Here is a 19,435-nt window from a genome sequence, read left to right as displayed (position 1 = left end):
CAACACCAACACACTAACCCACTGCGCCACATGCCTACCCTATACATGCAGTGGGGTTTGAACCTGTGATCCCCTGATCCCAACACCAACGCACTAACCCACTGCGCCACATGCCTACCCCATACACCCTACAGGGAAGGGAAACAACAAAAAGCACAATAGGACCTCTTTATGTGTTTAGCTCTGATTTTCCCAGATCAATAGGAGGTCTAATAAACTATTCAAACTAATTTGGAAATGTAAATACATACATCATTCACTGATCCTGATCTGGAATATATACGATTCACTCAAAGAAGGAAAAGAAAACCTCTTTTTGCCTAGAGGAGTGATCACATTCTTCTGTCCATATACAATTGTGTATCTGATTTGCCTCTTGTGTTTGACAAACATTCCTCTGTAGCAGCTGCAATCAAACACTAGTCCAAAAGTATTTGTAATAAAGATGTCTAGTGGATTTTATTTGCCAATGACGGAGTTGGAGAACTGGAGCAAAACTGGATGAATTAAGAAAATAAGGCACAATAGTTTCACATTTCGCATGTTATGATGCTGTCGTTCCCTTTCTCCGTCTGTCTATCTTGATTGATTGACTGAATGGCAGATGGATGGAAGCAGATTGATTGATTGAGCGGTTTTAAGAGCTTGCTGTAATGGAAATGTGATAATCTTCTAAATAAATAAATAAATAAAATCAGGTCTGTCAAACCCTCCCACATCTGACAAGTATAAATCTAACTGATTAACACCGTTGTACATTCACATTTCACTTGCTGTTTATTTGAATATAACAGATTGCATAGTGTAGCATTATGAGAATGTGTCTCAAGGTGTAAAGATGTCTTTTTAATTCGCTGCTGCTGCAACACATTGCCATTGTTAACATATGTGAGACTTGTAAAAAATGCTGGTGTTTTGTCACTTGTTTAAATGAGCCTAATGCACAATGTACTACATGGAAGACCTTGTCAACTGAATAATTACAGAGTTACGGATCACAAGGTACTGCAGGCCTTCTCCCGGGAGCGAGGCTTGTCGAGGTAAACTAGGTGTAGCGCACAGTTCATGCTGTTTGAATAAGGAGTTTTAAAAAACCCTCAATTGTACGAACAAATGTTTCTATCCTGAAACTCATTTGATCAATGTTAGTCTCTAATAGTAATTCCACATGGGGCTAGTCCAATCTGTGAACAATCAGTGATTTGTAATTACAATCAGTGGTTAGGGATTTTTTTTCTTTCTTGCTTTGGAACAAACTTTTTATACAAAAATCCTTATTCCTCTAAACACTGTGAAATACCTTTTACTTCACAGCAGTTAAGGAATGTATCACTGCTTCCACATTGAAATGTACCTATTTAAATATTGGTTAACCTGCACAATTAAAGAATAAAACTGCCCTGCTATAATGTTTCTTATTGTCGTAAAAGTTTAAAATAAATACATGTTCTAACATTATTGTCATAGTTAGTACAAATAGCATCGATGTAATGTAGTGCAGATGATTGTTTATGGAGATATAGAGTTACAAAATTGGTGTTTACATTTTGTTAAGTTGAGCTCCTTAGCTGTAATGTTGGTAGGTGAGACTTTTAGCCAGGCAAATCTGAGGACACCTTTGTCACTGGAGCTAGCCACTTGTTACACCTGCAGGCAATGAACTGATTGGCACTTCCTTGTTTGTGACAGCGTGAAAGACTGAGCCCTGAAGCTAGGTGAGTCATAGCTGAAATGTTTGTATTATTAAATATAAACTGAAAGTGAAGTGCTATATACTGGTTTGCTAAATATTTCTCCTTAGCGTTTTTATCTTCTGTTGCTATGTTTTCCCCCTTTACACTAGTTGTTCAGATATTATCAACAAATCCCATGAAAAGTGATCCTTAAAAAATATCATTTGTCTTACCTTTAACATAAACCAACTAAAAACACCAACAAGCCACACTGTTGGACTAGGTTTTGATGTTTTTTCATTACAATGAACTTTATTAGTGATGGTGAGATGAAGCCTTATGAAGCTTTTAAGCTTTCCAGCCAATTGGTTCGCAAAAGGGTTCATCTCATGAGGCTTCATCATGGGCTTCATTTGAACACAAACTCCCTGTTGGTCAAAGTGTGTAAAACAGGCAGATTGGACATCTCAACAGTTTGCTCTATCTCATACCGAGTGCCCAATGAGTAAAGCCTTATAATAATGTTAACAATATTGTTTTTATTCCAGTTGATTGTGATTGAAAAGCCTAAGGAGGCTGGTAAACATTGCAAAGAGGGATTTGTATTCCTTAATAATATTCGTAAACTTAACCATGTTGTAGTTAAACCAGATCAAAGAATACATTTATTAACTACATTATCTCATTTAGCTGTAGCTTTTATAAACAACCAAAAAGACGTATTGACGAGTCGTGAGTCATTGACACGCTGAATCTCCCTGAAAACACTAAGATATTTATTCCTGTATTTATTCGTTTATTTATTCATGTTTTTATTCCTACATTTATTTATGCTTGTATCTATTTATACTTATGACATGTTCCGACCTCTATATAAGTGAGGTTCTGAGCTCTTTTAATTCCATCGTGTCACCAGCGGGCCCGGGTACAGGAGGGGTAATATGGTTCTTATTATGTCACCATGAGTATTATGAGCGTTGTGGTTCAACGGTTCAATTTGGTTCAACCATGGTTGAAACATGGGTTCAACCGATCTGAATCGCTTCCTGAAGCAGTCACGTGGTATCGACAGGCGGCGAGGCTTCGTTTGTCATCGATGACGTCACTGGCCCAAAACGATACAAGCCTCGACACACGCTCCGAAGCCTCGGCCCAATACGTAACATCACTAAACTTTAGTGTTGTTGTTTATTTGTTGAGTCAATCCCACACCCTCACCAGTGCAGCAATTGTGTATAAATCTGCAGGTAGAGTAAATAACACCCCAGCAAATGCACCTTTTCCTCCAAGTTGTTTGTTATTTGCCAAGTATTAGTATCCAGCTGTTTACTACTTAAAGTTTTTAAATATATGAAACATATATAGGACTTTTGACTGAGTGCAGAACAGGGAAGTCAGACTATAGACTGTCCTCATTTTCAAGGGATTGTTGACATAAGAAGACGAGTGTGAATGGAACATGTCTAGAGAAAACACCATATTTGTCTCATAAAGTGCGTTTCAATCAAACATTACATGCTCTGTTTCGTCAACATGTGGCAAAAAATACGTATGTGTTGCAAATACACTCCTTTCACCATTTGTGGTGAAGCTCCTGTTGAGTAATTGCTATTTTGGTTGTATAGCGATGTGATAGCATTGCATTTGACAGTTGATAGAGAGCAGGGAAGCGTTAAGTAGACAGTGGTGGAGTGGGGTCCATCTGTGAGGGGGAACAGAGAGCTGAGGCAGAGTGTGAGGCAGCCCCTCAGGGCCCCCAGGCAACTCAAACAGCATTAGCAAGAGGTGTCCCTGCCTTTACCGCAGCTTTCACGCCTCACTCCTATTCCAACGCAAATCAGAGGCAACACAAGTTGTCCATTTGGGATATTGAGTTGATATGGAGATAAAGCCTGCACTTATTAGCCATGGTCATCAAAAAGATCAGCAAGGGACCCATAGCCTGTTTATCTGTCTCTAACATTAGTGTGAGCAGTTGTCGCTGCAGGTGGCATGAAATATTAAAAGGATAACCTCGTTTTGCTTACTGACCAGAGCCAAGTTGTCACATGTCCTCAGGTTGTGTGAGGCCTCTGATTTATTGATTGTCCTCTCTTTAAATGTCTACAGTTGGGATGTATCATTCAAAATCTCCCCTCAGGGGCTTGTTTCTCACCTTATTAACTACGAGCTCTTTATATCGTTTGTTTAAAGGTCCATGTCATTGCCATTTCTACTGTTCATATTTCCATTGTTGAGGTCTACTAAAATAGATTTAAATTGTGCAATTTTCCAAAATCACATTGGTTTCTCATACAGCATCTCTGTATAGTATGTGTATTCACCGGGTATTCACTCTCTGTCCTAAATGGCTAGTTGCGAGGCTCGTTGCTGCGAGGAGCGGACAGGTTTCCGGGGCGGGTCGGCGATACAGAGAGACACGCAAACACTCACAGCCGAAGTAAAAACAATAAGTGTGGCTTGATATTGAGTAAGAAAAAGGTTTATAACGCTGTGAGAATGGGTCTGCGGAGAGCATTTCTCCGCCATCCCAACTCGTCTATTACCAGCGTTCAGGGAGCTCTATGCAAGTCAATGGGGACTCCCTGTTAGTCAGCCAAGGGATCCTGGTGTGAGGTGCTCCGCGGATTGGTCCATTTGTTGTTGATTTGGGTGTTCACATGTCACAGAACCCAGGAAGCAACAATGGAAAAAGAGAATTCCCCAAGGAGGCGTTTTGGGGCAGCATAGACAGGTCTTTTCTGTGTTAGAGTTTTAGTCGCTACAGGGTGTACTTTGAGGTTTTGTGACTCTGCAGACCGTTTACATGCATAAAAATCTTCATAACACGCAAGGGGATGGGTAATAACCGGAAAAGCATGACATGCGCCTTTTAAGGATAGATTGTTTTATTTTTAGCAACTGCACATCGGCAGTTAATGAGGTTTTATTTTCGTCAGCATTAGATTTGAATTGTTTGTACTGTTTCTCACTTGCGCAAATAACCAGTGACTCAGCCTGTCCCTATGAAATCACAGTCTTATAGTCAATGTACAGTAGATGGATAGAGGGATGGATATAGTGCTAATGAAAAATAAAGAACATTAAATATTCTTAAATGTAGTCTAAAGATTAAAAAAAAACAGAACCTCCATTAATTATTATTAATTAACATAGAATGTGTTTCCTTTTAATCAAAAAACCAAAGTCTAAAATGTCGAACTGTTCCTTTAAAGGTCAGTAAAAAAACTTTACCAAATGTATTTGGAATAGGCCAAAACATCTACTGTACAAATAACAATTTTAATAATTTAAATGTACGTTGGACAAGAACAAATGCAATGTGTGACATTAGAGACAAATGCCGTGGATAATGATAAGACATCTGTAATACATAACAAAGTCAACCTTACAGCACCGAGGGGTTCAGAAAGAAATAAGGCTCCAGGATGTTGTGTATTGTCAGATTGTGAATATTGCTCTACATGTTGATGGTACATGTGATGTATACCACAGGTTTACATACAGTAGTGGCAGATATTTGTAACTCAAAAGCCAAACCTTTTTGAAGGGCATGTTTCTACCCTCTATAGAATTTGGAGGCACGTGATGTGATTCACAGCGTTCACTGCTGGCAGAAACTCAGCAGTGCTTCGAGCTGCCAGCCACGTGACCGGCTGGGAAGCGTTGATGGGTCTGATGGTTTTGGAGTGAGTGGCAGCTGAGGCGGGCGGGGTGGACGGGCTGCGAAAAGAGTAAGCAAAATGGGGGGGGCTGTGTTTTGGGGGAGGCGTTGGTGGGCAGTGGTTTGGGATGTGTGAGGAACAACAGCGTTGCTCCTGTGCGTCTGCTCCCTGACACTTCCCTAATCTGATAACGGATGAGGACAGGTTGCCTTCGCTGTACCTGGCAAGTACCTTCCCCAACCTGCACAGGCGGATTTCGGCGGATAAGGCCAAGCTTGGCAAATGCTGGCATCCTCTGGAGAATAGTTAAAGGGTGATTAATCATTGTTTAGGCGAGGAATGTGCGGGGAAGAATGGGAAAGCGGCGTTTCACACCTCTGAAGCAATTAATCCCTGTGATCTCTACCAGGTTTGTCTTGTAGATAAGTCAGGATACAAAACTGTTCCTAATTTATCAACCCACTCATGCCATCCAGCATAAAACACACAATTTATTTCCAATCATTTATAGTCACATTTTTAAAAAGAGTGACTTTGCCACATCCAAGAGTGCCTTATATTAGCTTCATATAAACTAAGTACCCCAGATTACAATGGGAATCTTGTTTTATTGTGCACATCTGGTGGAGTCACAATGCATTTTCACATTCGCTGTCTGAATTTTTGAGTGATTGTGGCATAAATCATTTTGCTAATCAGAAACATAAGTGACATGAAGGCATCTCCCCTCTTAGAACAAAGGAACAACATATGGCTCTAAAAGCACTCAGGTCTTTTATTTCCAAGGTATATAACCTGTGCATAAACCAATATTATTGAACTCATTTGCATTTTTCTTTCATTCCGGGCTCTTTTTCAGAACTCATATCTTTGCAGATGACTTCAATAATGGATAAGAAAAGCATTTCTTCCTCGTTATATATTTGATTCTCAACTTGAGTGCAGTTAAGCAAAACATAAGACTTGGCTCAATGGTTTGTTGCAAGGTGAATTATGGCAACGTACTCTGTGGTTTGAAGTAAACATAGACCAGCGCATGCATGATAGCTTTATGTAAATATAAGAGCCACCGCGAGTTCCTCCCTCCTAATAAACTGCATTAACAGATGAACCAAAAACGACACTGATATGACAAGATGAATTCCTTTATTATGAGTGGGTTCTCTCTGCATTGCTTCCAAATCATATTTGCCTCCTAAAATGGAAGGGGGGGGGAACACATTCCTGCCAATAATAGTAAAATGGCTCCTGTTTTAATTGCATCATTACGTACCCAATATCAGCAGCCTGCCTGCCAATATCAATATTGCCATAACATGGGTGGAATATAGATGACCCAGGGTATGCGTGGGTCTTCCATGAGTGCCTCCATGCCAGACTCATCCCAATGCCCGCTGTGCAGGGAATGGGAATGTAGGCCGGATAGCAGCTCGTCTTTCTAATGTCCCCCCGTATTCCCTTAATTGCTGACGGATCTTGTTTGGATTTTGATGGCGGCTTGGATTCTGTGGTTGCTACACATAGGAATTGATAGGCCTTGAGGGAAACATCATGTTACCCACTATGTGTGTGTGTGTGTCTGCATGTCTGCGCGTGCATCCGTATCTGTGTGTCTACATCTGTTGGTCTGCACGTGCAAAGATCAAATCTATTGTAAAATCAAGGGGTGGAGGGCTTTGCATAATGCATTCGTACATTAGGATGATGTAACTAATATAAATGGTGGTCAGTGGGGTCAAGTAGGCTGCATGAGGATACACCGAGCAGATGTTTAACTGATGGTGAGAACACACAGGTTCTTCTAAACATGCTTTTACTGGAGTGCAGAAAGAGCAAACACTTCTATAAGCCGGAGATAGGTAGAAATAAAGGCTGTTTTGCATTTCTAATCCAGCAACACTGCACATGTGGCACGGAAGAAAACTTAACAATTAGTTACTGCTTTGATGAAGGAAAAGGAAATCTTGTAGGTCCCACTTCGAATGCACTTCACATATTCATATTAATGCATTCAGGACTGGAGTGAAAGATAATTTTCCTGTTTAAATATTTTATTCTAGTTTAAAACTTAACCCGTAATTAGAGCTCCCTAATGGCAAGAGAATCCAGTTTGTCCGTTTTGATTAGATTGTTGTTTAACTATTAATTATGTATCTTTGTGTCATATAGTTTTGATGCTACCAGATGGTGCAATGGTTGGTGGGTGGGAATGGGTGATGATTTATTTACCTGCGCTCTGTTAGTAAGATCTATTCTTACATGTTTCCACTGTAGCTTACGACAGAATACGATGAGAGAAGATGTAAAATATATACATGAAGCATTCTGTAAGGATTTTCCACTTAAATATTTCTTTGGTTTATAATTTGTTTTGTTTTGTTTGAACAACCTTTCAAAAATATAATATTGTAAAATGTAAATGGTACAAAAAAAACAATAAATCATCTTATTAGAATAGCTAGAACAAGGGGAATTGTGTATACACTTTAAATGCCATTAAAGATTTGTTAACCATGGTGATTTTAGCTCTAGATATTTATTTTCAGACATATCATTCAACAAATATTCATTCATCCTGCAATCCCTGTGTGCTTCAAGGAGGCATGGTGTTCAATATGGTGTTCAAATGCTTTTATCCCAGCCCTCTGATGCACCGTTTATTGGATTAGTTAAAAATGAGGGTTGTTAACGTGGTTCGAAGACTTGAAAACAAAGACAAAATGTCTTGAACGATATCAAATAATACATAAATAGTAAAACACTATTGTCTTAATTAAACTTGATATCTATGTTTTGTAACTAAAACAGGGACCGACTCATAAAAACAATTGCAACATCATGGTACTGGAGGTCAAAACTCATCAGGGTGCCTTTAATTGAATAGTTCACGCATGTTTGAGTTGATTGTTGCACACATTGTTTGATTCATACATGATTTGGTCATAATTATTTATAGTTTAGTTGTACATGCTGGGCTGGCACAACATTATTAATTAAATAAATGGCTGCGCAGCATTGTTGTGTTTTGTTTAGTATTACCTTTGATATTACAAGAGTGTATTATATATACACTAATTGTTTTTTACTGTAGAGAGCTTATTGAGTTTACATGTATATGAAAATGATACACTCTCACAGTATCAAAATTAAAGATAACTTCATTGTGCAGCTTTTCTTTCCCTTTTAGGGGGGATTTTTGCAACAAACATATTAACATTTGAAGCTTTACAAAGCAGTAATTTATTTTTTTGCAGCATGAGTGACCTGAGCGAGAGTCAAACTCAACCTGGCAGCGTTGTTGTGATGCTCTACTAGGAAGGGCACATAAACTTCACGCTCTGCTGAACTTTTGACCTTTTTTAGCACTCTGTCAACAACTACATGATGAGACGTGAGTTTTCATTCAAAGTTGAGTCATGTTTGCATTTGTGTCGGGCTGTTTTGTTGCACCCGGTTTGACTCTGGGCTGTATATTTGGCTGGCTGTTATTTGTTTTGTCTCCTGATGATGGGGGCCTTTGATTGATGGACGGGATCCAGGACATCTCCGATCGACAGCTGTTGATAGCTCTGAAATCGAGAGCAGCAGTCGGAGCGTAACAATGAGCTCATTGCGCTCTTGGCTTGGTCGCCAGCCCAGCAAACCCCAGCACTAGGGGGACTTCATGAATTTCAACTGGGGCCACAAATGTGAGTGCACATGAAAATTGTGCTGCGGTGAAGGGACAGGGACTAAACGAGGAATATAGCCCTGATTATCTAGACGTTAAAGAAGGAATGAAAACTCAATACATCACGTGAGCAGCACCGTTTTCCTTGAACACAAACATAATTGTGTTAAGTTCAATTTAAGTCTTTCCAGTAATAAAGCTTAAAGGACAATTTCCACTGAAAGACTTGGTTCTTAAATTCAGGAAAACTATCATCTAAAAGATGCGAGTACACTTAAGTGTTGCCTCGTCAAATCAAAAGGTCCATAGCTTTCAGTGATCATTTGTGTGCGGGGCTTGTTCTGGTCTGCAGTGAAACAGGTGATGGTTGTGACTGTCGTGGGAAGGCCTGTTAGCAGTGACATGCGAGGAAGGAGTTTTATTAAAGAAATTCCTCACGTTGGTGGAATGCCTCGTTGTAGTGACACCAGCACATTGTCAATCACAACTCAACAATAACATTCCTACAGACTGCCGTGATTCGGATTTATTAATTTGGTGGCTATTGTTGGAAATCGTCCTGTTTGCAGCCGATGAAACTGAAAGAAAGTAACTCGCAGCAGATAGGGTGTTATCCAATGTATGCACTGTAGGTTAATGGAAAAGGTTAAGGAGTAAATGTAAGAATTAAGCATTGCTCCATATTGTGTTTTGTCTTATAGCCACCCATACTTCAGCTTTAATTGGGCAGCATCATGCTGTAATAAGCTGTGGTTGCATGGGTTTGATGCCCGAGCCCTCTGAGGTTACCAAAGCACCGGCACCACATCTGAGCGCAAATTAGCATTCTGGGCAAGCATAACTCCCCAAGCTTAATTAAGGTAAATTCAACATTGTAGTTCATCATCGGGTTTTATACAATCTTAAAACCAGTTGCGCTTGTTTGGCAGCTGTTTATTTCTTATATTAAAAAAGAAAACATTACACTGTAGATGATTTGGCATCCCAGGATTTTGAATTTGAGCCCTCTATTATGGGAAATCTGGGTTTGCGCAATGATTAAATGCTTAATAAAAAATTCATTGTTGTTGCCAACATCTGTATTGTATGGGCTAACGGCTCACTGGAGTGTGCGAAACTTGTAAAGTTTCCAAAAGCGCTGCTGAGAACCCTGGAAAGTTCACCTAAGAGTTTGCCTTCCTCATTACCAAGCTACTTCTGTGTCTGCGATTAGACTGAGAACATCTTTAATTGCTTTAAAATCTGAATGCATGATAAGAATGGATTAATTTGATTTTGCTGTTCCTACAAGTAGCAGATGGTTTATGTCTTCAGAATGCTCATGTTGTAAAATGAGATCCCCAGCTTGTCTCTGATTGGTCACTGTTAATGAAGCATGCTGGGCTGATTATTGATTTAGAAAATGAGGACGACACAAGTATTGTGTGTGTTGCTGTGATAAATTAAAGACAAGCGTTGTTTTATTGTTGACAGACAGACACGTACCTTAAATAACACAAAATATTAGATTTTCCATTCAGGTGTTCTCTGGCCCGTCAAAGTAATTTTATTGTTTATTTTAAAACAGGCACTTTTATAGTTGCCACTAACAAGCAGATGGTCGACTTGACTTATTTGTGTTTTGTGTTTCTGAATGACCGATCAGATGCATGATGGGAAATGCAATGAGCTGCTTGTCAGGGAAGAGACAATTCACGGGAGAGGACCCGCGAAAGCTGTATACATTCCCAATTTACTCACATCTCTGCGGTTTTTAAGGTTAGTAATTTCTTTTTGCATTATTATTGGCTGTTGCGAGAGCAGCTGTTCCCCAGCCTCCTCCCGAATTACCATCCGCACACTGACAGGCAGGCAGCTGATGGGGAAACTCACTGTGTGCATGAGGTGATCCAATTCAGCAATGAAACTAATGTGCTGCATCAAGGGGGAGATGTGGCGGCCCTGGAGGAAGAGGAGGAGTCAAAGGTTCAAACACAGTCTCGGGAGCAGCTTGGACTGATGAACATCCCTGTTGTTCTGTTCTTCCAGTTCTTGCCTTTATTATTTGTTTATTTATTTGTTTATTTATCTGTCTGTCTGTCTGTCTGTCTGTCTGTCTGTCCATCTATCTATTTCTATGTAGTATTTATTAAATGATTTATTAATTTAGCTCCCAACACACTACCTTCTTATCTTTGCAGCAGATTCCAAACATGCACCCTTCTGCTTTTCTGGTTTTATATATATATAAAAAAAAGACAATACAGATACATTTTTGATGTTTGTAGGTACTATGAGGGGTGGGGACAACATAATGGACACATCTAATTACTATAACACAAGAATTAAGTATTTTGTTGTGTTAGGGGTCTCGGATACTTCAACATAATTATAGACAGTGTATGTGGACCATGAGGGTCTTTTGGCAATTTAGGGTCTGAGGGAGTACAAACGATGAAGTAAAGCCAAAGTCAACACACAGAAACAACAAACAATACATTCATGACTAATTAGGGTACACATTAATACAAAAATCATATAAATCAAATATTGTTCTTTACTAGCCAAATAGGTTCATGTACTGTTGATGACTTTTGTCTTAAAGCGACATAACTTGAACATATTTGTTGTTATAACTGTTAATATCTATATTGCATACCCTCTGATCATGGTCAGCCACTAATAGAAGAGCCGGAGAGGTCATTTAATTGTAAAGTGAACTGAGGACGGAATATGATTTGAGTACTTGCATTATTCACAAAGTAGCAGCAGTGGATTCCGTTCAAAACCCCCCACTGTGCTCCGTTTCCAGACATGCCGGCCTGAAGTTTGTCCAGCGCAGTGTGCTCCTTTGAGCATAACAACAAAGTGCTCATCGCCTATTTGCTGCTGAGGTCTTATGTTCATATCTACTTCTATTGACCTGCAGTGCAAACATTTATAATTACCTTTAGCTCTGTGATATCAGCCTGCCTTGAATAACCTGCAGTGGCATTTTACCACCTGTTACTAATCGCTCTGTGAATTCGTCACGGCACCGGCAATGATTCAAACCAACACTGGGCGCCCCACAAGACCCTCCAGGAAACGTATAGCAACCGGCAGCAGAGCAGCGTTCAGAGAGCCGGGGGAGCCACTTCATGGATTTTTTGCATCATTAACTATTTATGAGTTGCCACTTCATGTTATTTACACTGGACTGATGGTAATGCTGTTCAGAGCTCAAACGCCATGCAGGGTCCCCGCTGGGGTAGCTGGGTGGAGGGTGCAGCGGGAGGCGAAGGCATGTGTGAATCTGTTAAATATTGTACGTAAACGCCACCTTCAGCTGTGAACGAGGCGCAGGGTAAAAAGGGCGACTTGGGAGCAACTCTTGGGGGACAAAGAAACTCGGCAGACTGCAGACAGGACACACTATGTTACTATATAATGTATAAGTCAAAGCCCTGCCACAAGCCACAAGGAATATTCAGTTGACCTGGTTTATCTTTAGCTTTAACCCACAAGAGCTGATTGCATCACCATTTGCAGTAAATGTGTCATAGCTGAAGATAGATTATGCATCATCTGCTTCTGCACTTTCAAGTCTGTGGAACTGCTAGTTTTCCATCTAATCTATCTATGTATCTATTCGATGGCACACAAAGAATTGTTAGGATCTCGCATATCTGTTTTAAATGGGCATTGTTGGTCTATGTGCCTGACTTAATATTCATGTCTCTACCTTACTCTCTCTTTCTCTCTTTGAAATTGAAAGGCAAATAAACAATATGTCCAGTTAAGTAGAAATGTATCAACAAGGAAACGTGTCAAAATCAGTTTTGCAACATGGCATGCAAACTGTAAATAAAACACTTGGAATGTCCAATCAGACAAACAGCTGTCACACACTCAGTGCAGATGCTCAAAGAGAAACGGCTGGACCTGTCTGAGTTAAATGTAGGTACTGAAGTTGAGTTATTCTTGAACCACTTCAAAGAAAAGTCAAGCAGCACGGTTAAACAGAAACAGTACATTTTGGTTGATATGATGAGCAACGGCGTCCTTGGATTTGCGTCAAAACTGTTGCTTCGAACACTGAGGGACTTCTTGTTGCCAGGAAACATTTGATATGATTTTTTCAATTTTGTTGATAACTGCTGGGAGTGTTGCCCATCTACACTGTTTTAGTTTATCAGCACCCCGAGGCTTTTATATAGGTTGCCAGGAGGGATATCATCTTTGTGACTGTAGGATTTTCATTAGGTCCCTGTTTGTTGTTCAGTTTGTGTGTGGCTTTAGTTTTTATGGACATGTTTCTGCTCTTTCTCTGCCCATTCGTTACCATAGTTTTATTGGATGATTACTTTCAAATTCCTCCAATAGGTTGAAATCGTTTTAAATGTTGCCAATAGTTAATAGTTTTATTTCGCATATTGACTGGCTAATGTGCCATTGTATTTGTGTTTGTTTACAGCTGTATTTGTCTGCCTGTCTTGTGTGTGTTTTATCTATTGTAACTTCGTTCATGCTGCCCTTCTTGGCCAGGTCACTCTTGGAAAAGAGATTTTAATCTCAATGAGTCTTTTACCTGGTTAAAATAAAGGATATATAATGAAATGTGTTTGGTTGTTTAATAAAAGGTTGTATTTCGTGTTTTACAGGGGTTAGATTTTTCTATTGCGCCCATTCGCACACAAACTCAGTCTTTACAGGTAAATGAACCTTATATCACATGTCACTAAAATCAGTGGTTGTTTTCCTGTTGTGAGGTTGATTTATCACGAAAATCTTCAGCAATGGAAATCTAACTGTAGTTAAAGATTGAACTGTGTATCTTTTGTGGACATTATTAAATTCATGTGACATATCAAACCGGTATTTATACAAATTAAGATCATATTGGTTGTCGCAATATATGTATATCTGATAACGATGTTCAATCCAGGAGGTAATGCTCGCTTTAAATCTGATTGAATCAGCCAAATGCTACGCCATGTTTACCATCTCGTCTTTAATTGTGTCTGTCTGCTGTTTGGTAGACGAGCAGGTACATCGTTTACAGTTGGTTTCAGAGCTTTTTTGCCGAAAGACAATCACTGCTGCGGGCAATAACATCCCTATGAGAGCCGTGAGAGTGAACTGAAACACTGTGAAGGTGCAGGCCGGACAGATTAACAATGAGTTGAAACTCACTGAGCTCTTTAAAGCCGAGGGGAGCTGCAGATGCGGATAATAATCCTCTGAAGGATTATCACAATGAGCAAACCCTATCACATCGTCATTTGATACAATGTTATCATAAAAATATTGATTGCAGCTGCTTTTATTGAAATAGATATTCCAGTCTCTCCAAATACAAAAACCAGTAAGCTGTAGCCTTATAAATGTCTCAATAGCTGTACTGAACAGCGAGAACATCAGGCCCTTTATGGTGAGAAACTGTGTAGACTGAGTCTCTTAAAATGGGTTTCTGTTTGCAGAGGAATTAGTGTTTTCTTTAAAACGACATATTGTAATTTCACCAGTCCAGGTTTTGCTGGAGGGTGAATTTGTTCCACGCATAAATGTGTTGCTTATTAAAAAGATACACAGCATCCTCAATGATCAGCAGCGTCATGCTAGGTCTGAGTCACTTCCCATCAAATGTATAGAGATGAATGCAGAACACGGTGTCTTCTATCCAAATATCCCATGCTTGTATCCACTCGTACTCACCTGCATCCTCTTGATAATGTTGCCTTCACTGCCTATGAGGGCCTTGATGTTGGCTCGTTGAATACCCTTTTCAGACAGTTATTTGTGCTCTTTTAGCTCACAGTTTGGAGCCATGCATGAATACTGCCTGGGTCTCACCCGTGGAGCTAAAGCAGCATAGATTTGTTCATGATCCCCTCATTTGCCCATTGCTATCATCTAAATAACATAACACAGGCTGTAATTTGACCAGTGTGATTTGTGCTGGTGCTCTTTTGCAACAACAACAACCCAGAACCATTGTAGTGTGATGTTGACCGCCTAATCCAGCGCCAGACAGAATTCCCTTTGAACTCGCCTGATTGCAAGGCTAATTTGTATTAAGTAAGTGCACACCATAAACAGACTTTGGAGCTCACATTATTTGTGGCAGTCACTGAAGCTTCAAGGCGTCGTTGTGACTAGCGGAGCCCAAGGGCTCAAATTACAAACTCTCTCCACTAGCATGCCTATAATTAGCCCGAAATTAACAAGAAATGTTTGCTTTAGTTGAATTATTCAAAACATTTATTTAGCTTGTAAAGCTTAGATCAAATTGTTGTTTTAAATGCACTTCTTTTCAATGTCAAATGCAGAAGCTTTTCATCTTTCTGTTGCTATTGACTGCAGGCTTGTCTTGTTATACACAGATTGTGTCCGAATTATTCAATATTTTAAAAAACTGTTGGATCATGAACAACTTCATTATTTATTTACCTTGTAGTACAGGGACCAACTACAAACTCAAGTAGACAGATTTCCAAAAGGTTTTGATAAACACAGATAACAAGCCCTGTTTCTTTAGCAACAGTTCTTTTTTCCATTTTATTAAAAGAAGCCTCTCGCGGAGAGGAGCTGTTACACCCTGCAGTTTGAAGGTGTTTCCATATTGAACAGAAAGCTTATTGCTATGTGACATTAACTGTTGCCTAGCAAGCACACACTGGACAGTTGTGTGTAAAGTTTGGCTGTGTGATTGTTTTTGAGATATCTCGCAACTCTAGTTATCCACTTTTTTTATTTGAAGGTATTACTTTCTGTTGGCGGCCCTCAATTTAAAAAAGTGCAGAGTTGTTTAAGTGTAGTCTGAAATAATCTTCCAATGCATGAACAACAACAACAACAAATTACTAACTTTTTAGTCGTTGCCATGAACGTGTTGGCAATCAGTTAAGTATTTACAGATCCAGCCAACACAAAGCAGCATAAGCATTATTATTGTTTGTTTTACTCTTTCAAAGACTGCTTTGGTCTGTTTTGGACCGCAAACAAATATGTGTCTTTTAATAATGCTTTTAAGTGCTCTCTTCAGCTGGGATTTTTTGTGTCAGGAATCAGGATACTCTTTTGAGTAGTTTTGCTTTATAATTCCTAATGAAATCCTATTGTTATCTACTGATGAGAATGGGCCTTCAGTGAGGTACAGAGAGTGAGCCAAATCACTCTGTGAACTAATAATGAACACTAATATGACTTATTTCTCATTAGAGTCGTTGTGTCTGCTGAGTTTCTGTCATTGTTTGTGAATAACATGTTTCATGGTGACTAATGGGCAAAAGTGTCAAATCCAACGTATTGATTGCAAGGGGAATAATCAAACACCACATTTGTGTATTTGGCGAGGGCATATTTGTGGAAGTTCACCATTTATTAACAACATGAAGGACCCGAGGCAATGAGGTAATCTGTTTTTTTGCACTCTAAATGCAGACTGTGTGTTAAATCCATTTTTAAATAAAAACAAGGCGGGGGAGAAAAACAGCGCCCAGATTCTAATGCGGCTAGATTGACAGACAGATAAAAGGGATACAGTAATACAATGACGCCATGACAATCTTGCCACGCATTTTATGGTGACGAATAATCAAAAATCCTTTTATCGATGACACATCAAGGAGCATTTAGTTTATGCTTCAGTTAATCCTATTTACTATTTTGTGATTTCTCTCCCTCTTACTTGTTCCAATGTGCTATATTTATCTCATAAATACTGGATATTTTGGCTTGACAAATTGCTATACAGGCACAATCCTATTAAGGGATGCGGTGTTGTGTTCCCTGCCAGTGACATTCGGTTTGGGTGTTGCATTAGACACTATGACTACTGTACAGTGTTGTCATTAGTGGATAATAACAGCATTTTGTATTTTTAGATAGTTCTTTCACCATACCACTATTTTTCATTATCCCTTAACAAAAGCCTGATGCAGACTTTTGTTGTTCTAATGTGCCACCAGATCCCTTTCATCAATCAATCAATTAATTAATCTTTATTTATCCAGCACTTTACCGAAACAAGGCATCTAAGCCGAGGCAGAGTCCTTTACAAGAGACAAATGAGCAGTGAAAACCTTACATTTGAATCAAAGAAGACGCATGTATCAAAGAGCCAGTTAGACTGAATTAATAATCCTTAATTAGAAGGAATTTTTAACAGTATTAAATAGATTGTGTGTGCAAAAAGCACATTTGAAACCCTAAAAGCACCATCACACCAACGTGCCACCTGCATTTCACTTCAAGCTCCCCACCTCATGTTTAAATCGGTCACAGAAAGTGGAAGGATGCAGCTGCAGGTGGTTTTGAAGTTGTTTTGGGTAGATATAAACATCTTGTCATTTAAAAAAAACGGCTCTGTTGTCCTCGTTATGGCCGATCTGGTCTTTAAGAACCATGTTTGACTTGTGACTCACTAGTTTTTCTGGGGGCTAGAGTGTGACTATTGATAGATGCAGTGTTGAAAGGGGGAGACAGAGGGGAGGATAATGCCTAATAGATCTGCAAGCTGGAGTCGAACCTGCGTACTGGGCAGCGGATACTGAAAATGGGCTGCTCGCCCTCTGCATTACTTGATTTGGACCTATCTGGATAATGTCTTTTGTATAGTGCACATACATCTTTTCTCACTGTAATATGTTCAGTTTATAGTATTCCTCCTGTATCGTCAATTGTTTTTTGAACCTTTTGATTCAAACTCCTTTGCCTTGGTTTTTGTCTCGACTGCAGCCTTTATATACAGTTCATATGATTAAATTGAGCCATTTGTTTTTTTTCTGGTTGCATTGATATTGTCACCACCTTGACATGCAGTAGTCTCTGCCTGGGTCACAGGCAGGAGGAGGAAATGAAGTCCTGGAGAGCATTACTGTATTTCAGTGACATGAATTAGGATAAATTATCGGTCAATAATTCAGCACGTGTGTCAGATAGAGTATATTTACAGGACCACCTGGCGTTGCCTGAATAGAGGTTACACTATAGGGAGTAAATAAATAATACAGTTATTCTTTTTTTACCCTGCGATTTAATACCATTAAATATTCAGCTATTTGGATGATCAAATTTGCTGCTAAATTACAGCTTCCCTGTTGATAGGACTGGGAGGAGAGGTGGCCAACGGGTGCTGCAGTGGGAACCCAGCCAGAGAGCGAAACAACACACACACACTATCAGACACCCATATGCATGTCTGTGTGAGCTAGAATGACACACACATAAATACGCAATTTGTATAGTCACACACACACACACACACACACACACACACACACACACACACACACACACACACACACACACACACACACAGCCCCAGGTGGCACATGCTGGCATACACCGCCTTACCTGATGATGCTGTATGCATCAATGAGCGCATCTGAAATAATGCAATGTTTACCCGAAGAGGGATGGTTGGAGTTCAGATTCTGTCTGAATATTTCCCATAGAAAGAGAGGATTATTTGATAAATAATATATGTAAAATACATTCACAACCATCCTGTCTTTTCCTATTATACAATATAATAGAGTGCTGTGACAAGACTCATTTCTCCAGGATCTGCCCTCTGACAGACTGGTGCAGTTATTACTATTAACCACTGTTAGCAAAAAAAAATTGGCATCCCTAAGCATGATATGAGAATTGGTAAGCAAAATGAGAAATGAAGCAATTAGAGAGGTTCACATACATTATTTAGCGCTCATTAGCTTCCTGTGACACTGTAGGCTCCACACCAATGAAAAGTGTTGGCCGGGCTCAGGCAATTAGTAAAATTAGTGGCACAGGATTTGGCGTTGATTCAGGCCACATGGCCCAGAAGATACCAGACTGGTGTCAGTCGTGTAATTTATAACTTTGCACGTGAAATAATAGGTTTGAAAAATCACTGGGGCTACCAGTGTGTCAACCTGTATTATCCGGGCAACAAGGGTTGTCCGTTGGACAGAGTGAACACCAGAAGCTTCCTCTGATTTTAGGGGAGTGCACGGTGCAGTCGGCCATTTTGTGTCTCTTTGAGAAAAATAGGGGACAGAGGTCCAAGCGGATGGTAATTAGCAGTCTGGGTTGTGTTTGTTTTCATTTTGCGCATGTTTGTGCTGATAAAGTTTGACTTGCCAAAAATTCCAGTCCCGTGCTGGATTCCGCTCAAGCTGTTCCCCAGCATCCTTCAGGAACGATGGGAAATCTTGTACACTGCCACTGGTCACAGCACAAACAGACGGTGGTAATCAGTGATTAGTGGACATGTTACAGTATACAGAGATAAGCCCACACCCCAACCCTTCAATCTGAATCAATAGCAGCACATGAAATACATAAAATGTACATGTTTGGGGGCAGATATTCTGCGATTAACTGGCAAAATAAGCACTAAGGGTTTGTAGAAATCTATTTCAGACTTAAATTGTGCAGGGACATTTGCATAAACATCAAAAGGACATAAATAAATTGTT

The 19,435-nt window shown here is 39.7% G+C and overlaps 1 long non-coding RNA gene across 2 annotated transcripts in view; it reads left to right on the top strand.

Annotated features, from left to right (window-relative positions):
- The first annotated feature begins 1,578 nt into the window (after positions 1–1,578).
- LOC104964585 (uncharacterized) overlaps positions 1,579–19,435 on the top strand; it is a 29,265-nt gene continuing 11,408 nt past the window's right edge. The window contains exons 1-2 of one of the 2 annotated variants that reach the window (XR_800434.1): positions 1,579–1,715; positions 10,654–10,766. This is a non-coding gene — a long non-coding RNA (uncharacterized lncRNA). The remainder of the gene's footprint in view (positions 1,716–10,653; positions 10,767–19,435) is intronic. The other variant, XR_800435.1, reaches the window with a different exon arrangement.

Source organism: Notothenia coriiceps, unplaced genomic scaffold (genome assembly GCF_000735185.1).
Source record: "Notothenia coriiceps isolate Sejong01 unplaced genomic scaffold, NC01 NC01_scaffold00037244, whole genome shotgun sequence".
Taxonomy (NCBI): Eukaryota; Metazoa; Chordata; class Actinopteri; order Perciformes; family Nototheniidae; genus Notothenia; species Notothenia coriiceps.
The sequence above is the reverse complement of the archived record's forward strand: the minus strand, read 5'-3'. Positions and strand labels throughout refer to the sequence as shown.